This window comes from Scyliorhinus canicula, unplaced genomic scaffold, assembly GCF_902713615.1.
Source record: "Scyliorhinus canicula unplaced genomic scaffold, sScyCan1.1, whole genome shotgun sequence".
Taxonomy (NCBI): domain Eukaryota; kingdom Metazoa; phylum Chordata; class Chondrichthyes; order Carcharhiniformes; family Scyliorhinidae; genus Scyliorhinus; species Scyliorhinus canicula.
The window spans coordinates 3,033,689-3,048,715 of NW_024055728.1; positions in this window are offsets into that span (position 1 = coordinate 3,033,689).

Here is a 15,027-nt window from a genome sequence, read left to right on the forward strand (position 1 = left end):
GCACCGATCGCGGTCAGCGGGTACATACCCCGCGCACTCTTTATCCTGCCGCCGTCCACCGCCTGCATCCATTCGCGTGGCGGCTGAGGGGCATACCGGCCAGCGCATCCGCGGGTTTCCACGCAACTGCGTGATGACGTCATCCGCGCATGCGCGGTTGAGTCTTCCAATCCGCGCATGCGCGGCTGACGACATGTGACGCGTCAGCCGTCGCAAACTCTGGCAAGCGGCTTAATGAAATTAGTTAAGCCCGCGATGCCGGAGTTCACGGACACGGGATACTAGCCCGACCGGGGACCCGCCCGTTTTGACGCCAGCCTCACGTTTCTCCCGGGTGCAGAGAATCACGCCCTGAAGGTTGCGGAGGATTCCGTGAAGCACAGGAAAGGTGTTCGGCAGGATGGAGGAATCCTGATACTGGCGGGCTGGGGTGGGGGTGGGGGGGTGGGGGTGAAAGGAGGGAATACACAAGAAAACGTATGCAGTGGGATGGAGAATGCCACCCGACGTCAATAAAGAACATGCGACCCAAGGTCCCACGGTAGATAATGATATTTTAACCACGGACCACTGCAAAAAACGATATGCTACACAGAGGCCACTATAAAAAAATGATACACTGTCCAGATGCAATAGGAAAAAATGATACATTGCCGGCCCGCTGGAGACATGATATACTACCCAGGGACAACTATAAATAATGAAATTTCACCAAGGGACCATTGTGAATGATGTTATTCTACCGGGCAACTGCAAATAACGATACACTACAGAGGGGACCACTGCAAATAACGATACACTACAGAGGGACCACTGTAATAATGCTGCACTACCCAAGACCAATGTAAAGATTATATACTACCCAGAATGCACTTAACTTACTGATATCTGCCAACGGCCACGGTGTATAATGATATACTACCCAGAGACCACTGTACATAATAATATGCTACCCCAGGGACCACTGCAAATAATGATGCACTAACCCAGGGACCACTCCCGGCCAGCCCACCCCACACACACTCCAGGCCCAGGCCTCTCCCGTCGCGCCCACAGCCACACTCCAGGCGACTTCCGGCCAGCCCACACACACACTCCAGGGCCACTCGCGGCCACCTGACACACACAGTCCAGGCCATGCCACTCCCGGCCACCCCACACACACACACTCTCTCCAAGCCAGGCCACTCCTGGTCAGCCCACATACATGCGCCAGGATCCCAGTGCAGCAGCCACCTTAATGACGTGTAACCAACTCAGGCGCCAAAGTGAACTGGGCGCGAGGCCCGCGGGCTCTCATATGTACCAAGTACAGGTTCGGGCCGGCAGTGTGGACGATACTTTTGAAACGTGCGGGTGTGAGACAGAGGGTTGCTGACTGTTGAGGGCATGTCCGCCCACGACAGGCTGTCTTAGCATGTCATGGAATATCATAGAATTTACAGTGCAGAAAGGGGTCATTAGGTACATCGAGTCTCCACCGACCCTCGGAAAGAGCACTCGACCCAAGCCCACACATCCACCCTATCCCCATAACCCAGTAACCCCACCCAACATTAAGGGCAATTTTTTCGACACTAACAGCAATTCAGCGTAGCCAATCCACCTAACCTGCCAACCTGTGGGAGGAAACCGGAGCACCCGGAGGAAACCCATGCTAACACGGGAGAAGGTGCAGACCTCCACCAGACAGCGACCCAAGCCGGGAATGAAGCCAAGGACCCTGGAGCTGTGAAGTAATTATGCTAACCACTATGCTACCGCGTTATGTTTTCTGGGAAATGCACAGAAAAGCTCCAAACCCGAAAGGAAACATCCTCAGATTCCTGCAGCTGTGTAACTTCCCCCACAAGGAGATGCAAACCTTCCCCAGAAACACACACATTCAGTACTCGGTGGTAGGACTGGATTGGTTAGCGGACGGCAAATGCAGACGCATTTACAGCAGACTGATAGGAAACGTAGGACTCCACTGGAGGAGAAGAGACAAAGGGGAGTGGGGCTGTGGAACTGGACAGAGAGAGGGGGCGGACTCTGGAAAGAGTCAACTCCACCTCCTCCTGCGCCGGCTCAGCCTTATGCAGCTCAAGGTGGTGCACAGAGCGACCTCACCAAGACGCGTCTGAACGGCTTCTTCCCGGAGGTGGTGGACAATTTCGAGAGTTTCCCGGGGGGGGGGGGGTCTACCATACCCGCATGTTCCTACCCCAGACTCAGAGAATTCTGGACGGCCACCTTCGAGGCTCTCTCCAAGGGCGGCAGCGCCACCCCGGGACTCAGAATGACTCTCAGATCTCGCCGAATTCCTGAGGTTAGGGAAAATAACATTAGAAATAAGAGGTTCTGAGCAGGGATTCCACATCACATGAAGCAAATACACAGGCAGGTCTACAGACCTGTTTGCAGCCAGCAGCCAGTGGGGACGGGGGTGGGTGGAGCAAAGCCATTTATTGAAGGAAGCTCATGCCTCCCCAATACGGGGATAACCCGTTGCAAGAAGCAGACCCACCCTCCCTGGAAGACCTGTGTTCCAAGAGAGGAATGGGACCACCTCAGCACCCCTCAACACTATCAGAAAGGTCGACAACGGCAGCACGGTGGCGGAGTGGTTAGCACTGCTGCCTCACAGCGCCGAGGTTCCAAGTTCAACCCCGGTTCTGGGTCACTGCCCTTGTGAAGTTTGCACATTCTGCTCGTGTTTGCGTGGGTTTCGCTCCCAGAACCCGAAGATGTGCAGTCTAAGTGTTTTAGAAAACATTTATTCAGTTCTCTAAAAAAAAATTTTAAAGAAAGAAGTCTACAGACAAAAGGGGAGGGACGCAAAGCGCGCCAAGACACAGGATGGGGAAACTGGGGGCAACCACTGTCGCCAAGCGGGAAGGCCCCCAGTGGATCCCAATAAACCAGGGTAAAAAATAAACAGAAATGTAAAAATGTCAGTAATCTCCCGCATCAGAGACCAGTCACGGCCATGGTGACAGCGGGGAGCTCAAGGCAGGCGGTTTTGAGATGTGTAGTTTTTGTTGGTCGTTGTTTAATATTCAATGTGTGAAACACAACTCTTTTTCTTTCTATTCTGTAACTGTTCCTGGAAACATCAATAAAAACATATTGTTTTTAAATTGCGCCGACCTGAATCTCTTGTGCAAAGCTCCATCTGATATTCGAAGGTCAGAATTGTACTGACGTGTATCAATCCATTCCCCAGAGCCATTCAGATAAAACCAGCGCCTAAAAATACCATAACCACAACAGCACAGGTTCAGCTCGAACCTTTCTTTTAATTCCAATTATTTTGATTCCTCCCCAACCTCTTCACCCTCTGGCTGCCTTATGTGTGTCTGGGTGGACGGTGGGATGGGGTTTCCGAATAGGTAGATTATTTCCTTCAGACGCTCATCTTTTATACGTGTTATTAATAAATAGTTTATTAATATTTTACCTATTAATCTGGTTCCAGTAACTCATTGGAGCAGTCAATGGTTTTAAAACCTTTGGAAAACACGGAACTCATTGGTTAATTGACTTCTGTTGCGACTCCCGGGGTCTGCGGGATTGGAATTGGCCGCACACTCACCAAGGAAGTCGGAACAATATTCGCTACAGTTCAGAATAATGAGTGGGGCTGGATGATGGAAACCTATAAAAAAGGTAAATGTAGGAATGATGCTCCCGATGGCACAGGAGACCGGACCTAGGGGCACAGCCTGAGGATGCGGATAGGTCATTTAATACTGATAGGAGACATTTCCTCACACAGGAGACCGGAACTAGGGGCACAGCCTGAGGATGCGGATAGGCCATTTAATACTGATAGGAGACATTTCCTCACACAGGAGACCGGAACTAGGAGCACAGCCTGAGGATGCGGATAGGCCATTTAATACTGATAGGAGACATTACCTTACACAGGAGATCGGAACTAGGGGCACAGCCTGAGGATGCGGATATGCCATTTAATACTGATAGGAGACATTTCCTCACACAGGAGATCGGAACTAGGGGCACAGCCTGAGGATGCGCATAGGCCATTTAATACTGATAGGGGACATTTCCTCACACAGGATATCGGAACTAGTGGCTCAGTCTGAGGATGCTTATAGGCCATTTAATACTGATAGGAGAGATTTCCTCACACAGGAGACCGGAACTAGGGGCACAGCCTGAGGATGCGGATAGGCCATTTAATACTGATAGGAGACATTTCCTCACACAGGAGATCGGAACTAGGGGCACAGCCTGAGGATGCCGATAGGCCATTTAATACTGATAGGAGACATTTCCTCCCACAGGAGACCGGAACTAGGGGCACAGCCTGAGGATGCCGATAGGCCATTTAATACTGAAAGGAGACATTTCCTCACACAGAGAGTTGTGAACCTGTGGAATTGTCCGCCACAGAAAGTAGTTGAAGTTAAAACATTGCATATTTTCAAGGAGCAGTTGGTTATGACACTTGGGACTAAAGGGATCCATGGATAGGGAGGGAAAAAAAAGGAACAGGTTAATTAGTCGGATGATCAGAAATGAACATAATGCATGTGAAGCAGAGTAAAAGGGCCGAATGGCCTCCTCCTGCACCCATGGTCCATGTCTCTCTATAACAATCCCCTTCCAATAATGTCATAACACCCACTGAACTGAGAGGTAGAAATGACTTTCTTTCCCAAGACCCTTGCAGTGCGAGCTCTCTCGTTAATGAGACAGGGAGAACTCAATCTATGTTGTCTACAAGGTCAGCAGTTCGGTACCGGCGTGTTGGTTTGCTTCATTGTCACACGTACCGAGAAGCAGTGGAACCTATTGTTCTCCATGCCGCTCAGGCAGATCATTCCGTCCATGAAAGGAAAATACATAATAGGGCAAACACAAGATATATAATGCAATACATAGAGACAGGCATCGGCTGAAGCATACGGAGTGTAGAACCACTCAGGAGATAAGATATGTGGAGATCAGATCAGTCTATAAGTCCATCAACCCATAAGAGGGTCGTTTTGAAGACTGGTAACAGTGGGAAGAAGCTGTTTTAGCACCTGTCGGTGAGTGTTCTCACACTTTTGTATCTTCTGTCCAATGGAAGAATTTAGAATAGTGAGTAAGCCGTGCGAGAAGTCTTTGATTATGCTGCCCGCTTTCCCCAGGCAGCGGAAGGTGTAGATGGTCAATGGAAGAGAGTCGGGTTCGTGTGATGGATTGGGCTGTGATCACCACTCTCAAGTTTCTTGCAGTCTTGGGCCGAGCAGTTGCCATATCCGGCTGTGATGCAGCAAGATATGATGCTTTCTGTGGTGCATCTATAACCTTTTTAAGAGTTAATGAGGACATGCAAAATTTCCTTCGTTTCCTGAGGACGTAACGGCGTTCTTGCTCTTTCTTGACGGTAGCAGTGACGTGGGTGCACCAGGACAGATTGTTGGTGCTGTGCACCTAGAGGAATTTGAAACTGCTAACCATCACCATCTCGGCGCAGTTGATGCTGACAGGGGTGTGGACAGTAATTTGCTCCCTGAAGTCAATGACCAGCTCTTTAGTTTTGCTGGAATTGAGGGAGAGATTGTTGTGGCTGCACCACACCGCTGGGTTCTCAATCTTCCTCTTGTATTCTGACTCGCCGTTGTTCCAGATCCGACCCACTATGGCCGTATCGTCAGCAGACTTGTAGATGGAGTTGGAGCCCAATTTTGCCACAGAGCCGTGTGTGTACAGGGAGTAGAATAGGGGACAAAGTAGACAGCCTTGCGGGACTCTAGTATAGAGGACTATTGTGGAGGAGGTGTTGTTGTTTATTCTTAGGAGCCAATTCCTACATTGGCTTGCATTATGGTATTGAAAGCTGAGCTGTCGTCGATCAATAGGAGTCTGATGTCCGATTCCTTGTTGTCCAGTGGAGGGCAAGGGAACTGGCGCCTCTTATGGACTATTTGTGGCGGTATGTGAATTGCAGTGGATCTCGGCATTCTAGGAGTATGGATTTGATGTGCCTCCTGACTAACCTCTCGAAGCACTTTATTGCGTTCGATGTCAAGCCCATTAGAACATAGAACAGTACAGCACAGAACAGGCCCTTCGGCCCTCGATGTTGTGCCGAGGAATGATAACCCTACTCAAACCCACGTATCCACCCTATACCCGTAACCAAACAACCCCCCCCCCCCCCCTTAACCTTACTTTTTAGGACACTACGGGCAATTTATCAGTGCCAATCCGCCTAACCCGCACATCTTTGGACTGTGGGAGGAAACCGGAGCACCCGGAGGAACCCCACGCACACACGGGGAGGACGTGCAGATCCGCACAGGCAGTGACCCAGCCGGGAATCGAACCTGGGACCCTGGAGCTGTGAAGCATTTGTGCTAACCACCATGCTACCGTGCTGCCTACGTCCTACGTGCATTGGAAGCACATTTCCTGGTTTGTTTGGCAGCGTTATGTGACCATCTTGAAGCAGGGGGGGACCTCGGAAAGGAGTACGGAGACATTGAAGATAGTCATGAACACACCTGCCAGCTAGTCTGCGCAGGATCAGTGCGCGGCCAGGGACCGTCGTCTTCTGAAGGTTCACATTTAAGAACGCCGATCTGATTTAGGAAGGTGTGACATTGTGTTTGGTTTGAGCGGGGCAGCTGGGACAGTCGACAGAGCTTTGATGGTGTCCTGCACGAACCGGGCGCAGAATGCATTGAGCTCATCAGAAATTGCCCTGCTGCTGGACATTCTGTTCAGCTTCGCTTTGTAGTCCGGTATGTTGATTATCTAGTTCCATTGTTAAACTTGAAACTGAAACTGCTCCCACCGTGTCTCAGATAGTGTATCCCAGATTATAATAATCCTCTGTCAGTATTTATCCAATTCCCTTGTGAAACCTACTATTGAATATGTCCCCATCCTGTCTTCAGACAGTCAATTCCAGATTATGCCAAGCGCCTGCCAGGGCAGTGGTTCTCCGCCCAGGATGGGCCGAACGTTCCGTAGCCAAAAAGTCGAGTCCCACAGGCACCGTTCGAACATCCTCTTTGCCGGCGGGACCTCGGCATTGAAGGATCCGGAGGCGGCCTGTAGGGAGGGAAGTGGGTCTAAGACATGGGATGGGAGGCCTCCGTAATGGTCTGTCCCGCAATCGGGGCCCATCGATCTGCGGGCTGCCCTCTCAGGCTGAGGGCCTCCTTTCTTCCGCACCGACACCTGTAGCCACATGCCATTTGGCGTTGAGGCCGGCGTGGGGAAGAAACCCACTGCAAATGCATACGTTGGCACATGTCCAACAGCGCATGCGCAGATCCCGCCAGGCATACCTTAAACTGGTATCGGGAGCTGGAGCCGAGTGGGCTGCTCCAACGCCGTGCTAGCCCCCTGTGCCCGGAGAATCGGGCCTCGGAATAACCGCTAAAGCCGGCGTGCAACATTCCCGTTTTTCCGCTGGCGTCAACACTTCGCTGCTGGATTGGAGAATCCTGACCAGTATTTATCCAACTTTAATGTGAAACTTGCTGTTGAATCACCTCCCATCCTGCCTTCAGGCGCGTTATTCCAGATTATAACAGACCCCTGTCACTTTTTATCCAGTTCGATTGTGAAACTTACTGTTGAAACTGCTCCCAACGTGTCTTCATAAAATGTATCCCAGATTCTAACAGCTCTGTAGCAACCCTCCCTGTGCAGGAGGGTTTCCTGACACAATATGTTGACAGGCCAACAAGAGGCGAGGCCACATTGGATTTGGTTTTGGGTAATGAACCAGGCCAGGTGTTAGATCTGGAGGTAGGTGAGCACTTTGGAAACAGTGACCACAATTCGGTGACCTTTACGTTAGTGATGGAAAGGGATAAGTATACCCCGCAGGGCAAGAGTTATAGCTGGGGGAAGGGCAATTATGATGCCATTAGACATGACTTAGGATGTGTTGGTTGGAGAAGTAGGCTGCAAGGGTTGGGCACACTGGATATGTGGAGCTTGTTCAAGGAACAGCTATTGCATGTTCTTGATAAGTACGTACCAGTCAGGCAGGGAGGAAGGGGTCGATCGAGGGAACCGTGGTTTACCAAAGAAGTGCAATCTCTTGTTAAGAGGAAGAAGGAGGCCTATGTGAAGGTGAGGCGTGAAGTTTCAGTTGGGACGCTTGATATTTACAAGGAAGCGAGGAAGGATCTAAAGAGAGAGCTGAGACGAGCAAGGAGGGGACATGAGAAGTCTTTGGTAGGTAGGATCAAGGAAAACCCAAAAACTTTCTATAGGTATGTGAGGAATAAAAGAATGACTAGGGTAAGAGTAGGGCCAGTCAAGGACAGTGGTGGGAAGTTGTGTGTGGAGGCTGAGGAGATAAGCGAGATACTAAATGAATACTTTTTGTCAGTATTCACTCAAGAAAAAGATAATATTGTGGAGGAGAATGCTGAGACCCAGGCTATTAGAATAGATGGCATTGAGGTGCGTAGGGAAGAAGTGTTGGCAGTTCTGGACAAGGTGAAAATAGATAAGTCCCCGGGGCCAGATGGGATTTATCCTAGGATTCTCTGGGAAGCCAGGGAAGAGATTGCTGAGCCTTTGGCTTTGATTTTTAGGTCATCATTGGCTACAGGAATAGTGCCAGAGGACTGGAGGATAGCAAATGTGGTCCCTTTGTTCAAGAAGGGGAGTAGAGATAACCCCGGTAACTATAGGCCGGTGAGCCTCACGTCTGTTGTGGGTAAAGTCTTGGAGAGGATTATAAAAGATACGATTTATAATCATCTAGATAGGAATAATATGATTAGGGACAGTCAGCATGGTTTTGTGAAGGGTAGGTCATGCCTCACAAACCTTATCGAGTTCTTTGAGAAGGTGACTGAACAGGTAGACGAGGGTAGAGCAGTTGATGTGGTGTATATGGATTTCAGTAAAGCGTTTGATAAGGTTCCCCACGGTCGTCTATTGCAGAAAATACGGAGGCTGGGGATTGAGGGTGATTTAGAGATGTGGATCAGAAATTGGCTAGTTGAAAGAAGACAGAGAGTGGTAGTTGATGGGAAACGTTCAGAATGGAGTTCAGTTACGAGTGGCGTACCACAAGGATCTGTTCTGGGGCCGTTGCTGTTTGTCATTTTTATAAATGACCGAGAGGAGGGCGCAGAAGGATGGGTGAGTAAATTTGCAGACGACACTAAAGTCGGTGGAGTTGTAGACAGTGCGGAAGGATGTTGCAGGTTACAGAGGGACATAGATAAGCTGCAGAGCTGGGCTGAGAGGTGGAAAATGGAGTTTAATGTGGAGAAGTGTGAGGTGATTCACTTTGGAAAGAATAACAGAAATGCGGAATATTTGGCTAATGGTAGAATTCTTGGTAGTGTGGATGAGCAGAGGGATCTCGGTGTCCATGTACATAGATCCCTGAAAGTTGCCACCCAGGTTGATAGGGTTGTGAAGAAGGCCTATGGTGTGTGGCCTTTATTGGTAGAGGGATTGAGTTCCGGAGCCATGAGGCCATGTTGCAGTTGTACAAAACTCTAGTACGGCCGCATTTGGAGTATTGCGTACAGTTCTGGTCGCCTCATTATAGGAAGGACGTGGAAGCTTTGGAACGGGTGCAGAGGAGATTTACCAGGATGTTGCCTGGTATGGAGGGAAAATCTTATGAGGAAAGGCTGATGGACTTGAGGTTGTTTTCGTTAGAGAGAAGAAGGTTAAGAGGTGACTTAATAGAGGCATACAAAATGATCAGAGGGTTAGATAGGGTGGACAGCGAGAGCCTTCTCCCGCGGATGGAGGTGGCTAGTACGAGGGGACATAGCCTTAAATTGAGGGGTAATAGATATAGGACAGAGGTCAGAGGTGGGTTTTTTACGCAGAGAGTGGTGAGGCCGTGGAATGCCCTACCTGCAACATTAGTGAACACGCCAACATGGAGGGCATTAAAAAATTTATTGGATAAGCATATGGATGATAAGGGCATAGTGTAGGTTAGATGGCCTTTAGATTTTTTCCATGTCGGTGCAACATCGAGGGCCGAAGGGCCTGTACTGCGCTGTATCGTTCTATGTTCTATGTTCTAAATGTCCTATCAATATGCTCACGCCGTCTTTGATGAATTATTCTAAATCTTGTTACTGGTGCTGATTCCAGTGGAACCCTTTCTGTTCACTCTCTCTAAACTCCTTCCTACTCTGGAGTCGTCTGTGAAATTGCTCTTTACCTGAAACTGATCTCCAGATTACAATTCCAGTTCATTTATCCCACCATCCAACATCAGGGATCCTTCATCTCTGACAATATTACGTTAAATATCGTTTGTTTTCTCTCCAAGATCCTCTCATCCTTTTGTATATTTAGCAGCAGAAAAATAAGCAATTCCTCAGATATATTCCTATCTATCAACCTGCTTATAACTTTAGAGGCTATTGGCAAAGTATTTGATGGTGGGATTCAAATACTCAGGTGGTTGCCTTCGACCTGTACAGTCCAGATGGGCCGAATAGCCTTTATGTGCTCTGGACCTCGATGACTCTCTGATCCTAACATCCTTCTTTTTGGAGTCTCCGCCTCTATTGATTTTTTTAAAATAAATTTAGATTACCCAATTATCTTTTCCAATTAAGGGGCAATTTAGCGTGGCCAATCGACCTACTCTGCACATTTTTGAGTTGTGGGGGCGAAACCCACGCAGACACGGGGAGAATGTGCAAACTCCACACGGACAGTGACCCAGAGCCGGGATCAAACCTGGGACCTCAGCGCCGTGAGGCGGTTGTGCTAACCACTAGGCCACCGTGCTGCCCTCCGCCTCTATTGATAAAGGTAAATGTCTTCTGAGGGTTTCCAACCTTTTCAACATGCCCTTCCAGTGCAAAGTGTGTAAACGAAGCAGGCCTTCCTGCACAATTTTTAAAATTGTCCCGTTTAGTTTATATTTAATGTCCTCAGCTCTCCTCCCTAACGCATCATCAACACGTTGGTGATTTGAATTTACCTTCCCGTGACTTTCCCTTTCACAGATCTGGGAACATCTTGCTGAAGATTGCTGCGACCCTGCTCACTTTTTTCATTGCTGAGTGTCTGTCATTTGTTAATGCTGAAATTATTTCCATTGAAATCTATTGCAGTGAATTGTATCTTGAAGAGCAATTGCCCGAATGTGGACGCCGAGTGAACATCAATGTCTACTCCCCTCCTGTCCGAATAACGATCATTCACCGCTTCTCTCTGCTTTCTGTTACTCGGTCAATATCATATTCACACTGCCACAGACCTTTAATCCACGGCTTTGGGACTCGCTACCAACTCTAATAAATGACATTTGATCACAATATGTTCCAGTACATGAATTCATATCAGTTCCCTCATCAGTCCTCCAGTTGTTTTGTGCAATAACATGCCGTGTGATTTTCCATGAAGATCGCCGTGCTTCCAGTAACTCATAACACCATTTCCTCGCGAAAGAGCAATATTCCTGTTGTCCAGTCTGACATCTCGAAATGTCGTGGTGACTAACATTGGACAGACTGCTCTGTCACTCCAGGCTTTATCCCGCTCCCCTGTTATAAATAGGATGGGACATTGAAAATCCCTCAGACCCCTGGAACCACTCAGATATCAATGAGGATTGAATATCAGGGTCAGTGTTTGCACTATTTCCACACTCCATCCCTCAATCACTATCACACAGCCGATCCAGACCCGGTTAATCTTCTACTTAATTGTGATATAAAAAGTATTGGGTTGAACGGGGTTAACTGAGCCTGTTTGTTTAGTAACTGTGATTAATGTTAGTCTCCATGGATTCTAACACTGTCAGTAGAGGGTTTCTCTCTGCTATTAATAAGCGATTCCTTTCACTGTGTTATCCCCAACTGGCAGCGGGAGCGTCAACTCCAACACTAACAGAGATCACGGCTCCAGAGAGACCGAGAGGAGGGGACGGAATCTGGGAACAATCCACAGGAACGTTACAGCAATGGATCAGAATGTGGGAACTATCCCCAGGAACGTTACAGCAATGGATCAGAATGTCTGAAGTATCCACAGGAACGTTACATCAATGGGTCAGAATCTGGGAACTATACACAGGAACGTTACAGAAATGGATCAGAATCTGGGAACTATCCACAGGGATATTGCAGCAATGGATCAGAATCTGAGAACTATCGATCGGAACCTCCCAGCAATGGACAGGAGTTTATCCCAGGGTCTTGACTTCATGTCTTCCCAGTATTTACCAATGCGAATCCACGGAGCACTGCTGATAATGCAAGCGGGTTACTATCCCCTTCTGGCTGTTGTCGGTGTCCTTGGTAAGTCTCCCTGTCCAGTTATTTATTGTATGAACCACTTTACGTGTATTATTGCTCTCGTCATTTACATCTTGTAAAGATTGAATCCACGTTTCTCAGTTCATAAGTTTGTAAGTTAATCACATACAGGCCCATTTGGCCCATCGAGTCCGTTCCGTCATTCGTTCATGGCTGCTCTCATTATCGGCTAAACGTCACCGTCCAGCACATTATCCAACATTCTCAATCTATCCAATTCAAGAAACCAATTCAAAATCTATCGAACTCCTCCTTAAATTTACTCACTGTCCCAGCATGCATCGCGCCCTGGGCAGCAATTCCACAGATTCAAATCCCTTTGGGAGAAGTAGTTTCGCCTGAGCTCTGTTTGCCATTTACTGCCTGTTATCCGGAGATTATGACCTCTCGTTCCAGAATGCCACAGGAGAGAAAACATCTGCTCAACTTCTACTTTATCCATACTTGTTATCATCTTGTAAACCCCAGTTTGAGCACGATTCATTCCTTCTTCTCCACTCTCGAACGTAGAGGAGCCGAGTGTGAGGCAAATCTGACACAACAAGGAACTGGTCACTGAACAGTGTCACCTCCTTCAACACGACCTGCAGACACGCCAGGGCGTGGATGCTCCTGTCAGATGCAGTTAACGTCACAGATCCATTGACATTCTCTGTATCCGGAATTGAAAAGCCCTCTCAGTCATGGTGGCCATGACACTGTTGTGGTTTGATGCAACATTGCAGGGGCGTCTTGTATCACAAGAAAGGGGATAATTGAGAAGAATTAAATGGTTGAATATATTGGCACATAAATCTCTGTAACAGTTTTTTAATTGGGGCTCCCGCAGCCACTGTGTCAGTGCCCTGCTTCCAGGGATTATTAAGAAGTAAATGTTTAACTATATAAAGCACAGGGGTCTCTGAAACAGCTTGTTAATTGGGGGCTCCCGAGGCCACACTGCCTCTCCCCTGCTCCCTGGGATTATTGAGTCATAAATGGTTAACTATATGCAGCACAGTGGTCTCTGAAACAGCTTTTAATTGGGAGCTCCCGAGACCACCCTGCCTGTCCAGCTCTCCCATGGATATTGAGAAGTAAATTGTGAACTACATACAGGCACAGATGTCTCGGAAACAGCTTTTCAATTGGGGGCTCCAGGACCACACTGCCTCTCCCCTGCTCCAACGGATTACTCCCCATCAGTCGGGGTTCACACCCTCACACACTACTGCCCCCGAGCGGGTAACGTGGATCACATGGGATCACCCCTGAAAGACGCAGCGCCATCAGATTCCTCACCTTTACGCCCCTCAACAGCAAACAGACAACTTGAGTCATTTACAGTGAATTGTGTACAAGGAAAGCTGGAGACAGTAAAAAGGGTCAGTTCAGAAAAGTCCTTCACAGGGGTATAATGAGGCATGGTAGATCACCTTGGGCCCCATCCGACTCCTCCACCAATGGGATAGTGTTGTGGTAAGCAGCAGGATGTTGCCTCCAGGGTTCGACACCACTTCGGGGACACCCCCCCCTCTACAGCTCAATCGGGGTCACCAGTGAGTTCTCTCCGGATTCACCTTTGGAAGGAGCTGCGCACCGAAAGCTAGCGATTTGAAACAAACCTGTTGGACTTTAACCTGGTGATGGTAAATATCTTCCTATTCTCGACGGAACTCTCCGGGTCCCTCGGTTCCGGCTCTGCAGCGGGGGAAGTGGCGATGGCCGCAGGCCCCAACTGTTCAGACATTGGAGTGTGACCTCTCCTGAAATGGTCAAAGTATTTCTCAACTCTTCTGCCTGGCAATTCCACCATGCCTGAAACTGGACCATCGGTCAGGCAATTCCACCATGCCTGACACTGAACCGTCTGCCTGGCAATTCCACCATGTCTCACACTGGACCGTCTGCTGGTAATTCCACATGTCTGACACTGAACCGTCTGACTGGCAATTCTACCATGCCTGACACTGGACCAGACGCAGCTCAATTATGCGGAGTAACGACGGTGGGCCTGAAGCAAAGTCTCGAACAAAGACAAGGTCTCCGACTTTATATGGCCTCTCTCCTTTTACTGAGTTCTGTTTCTTTTATTGAGAAGCCAGTGGCACCTCCAGCCTCCCCACCAAATGGGGGACAATGTGTTCAAACGAGCCTGGTATTGATGCCCTCTAAATGGCTATGCGGTGTGACTCCAGTTGTGCTGAGTAGTGGGTAGGGTTTGGGGGGTATATAATTCGAGACAAGGATGTCAGCTAACTTGATGTGTCCTTTCTGTTGTCTCTCAGTTACGCAGCCGGACAAGACTGCTTCCTCTTTCAGTCTGTCACTGCCCTTGATGTTGTTATCAGATACCAAGTCGGCCCAGACGTTTTTCACCACCGTCACTCTGCAAATGTCCATGATTCGGTCTCTTAGTTTCCCAGCCGGCCGGGACTGCTACCACCACTGTCACTCTGTCTGTTTCCTTGCTGTGTTGTCTCAGTTAACCAGCCGGCCCTGCCTGTACCCACCACTGTACTCTGTCACTGCCCTTGCTGTTGTCTCTCAGTTACCTAGCAGGCCCAGAATGTTCCCACCACTGTCACTCTTTCACTGTAAGAAGTCTTACAACACCAGGTTAATGTCGAGAAAGTTTGTTTCAAATACGATCTTTCGGGGCATTGTTCCATCCTCATCATGACTCTGTCACTGTCCCTCAGTTACCCAGCCGGTCCGGACCGCTCCCACCGTGACTGTTCTTGCTGTTGTCTCTCAGATTACAAGC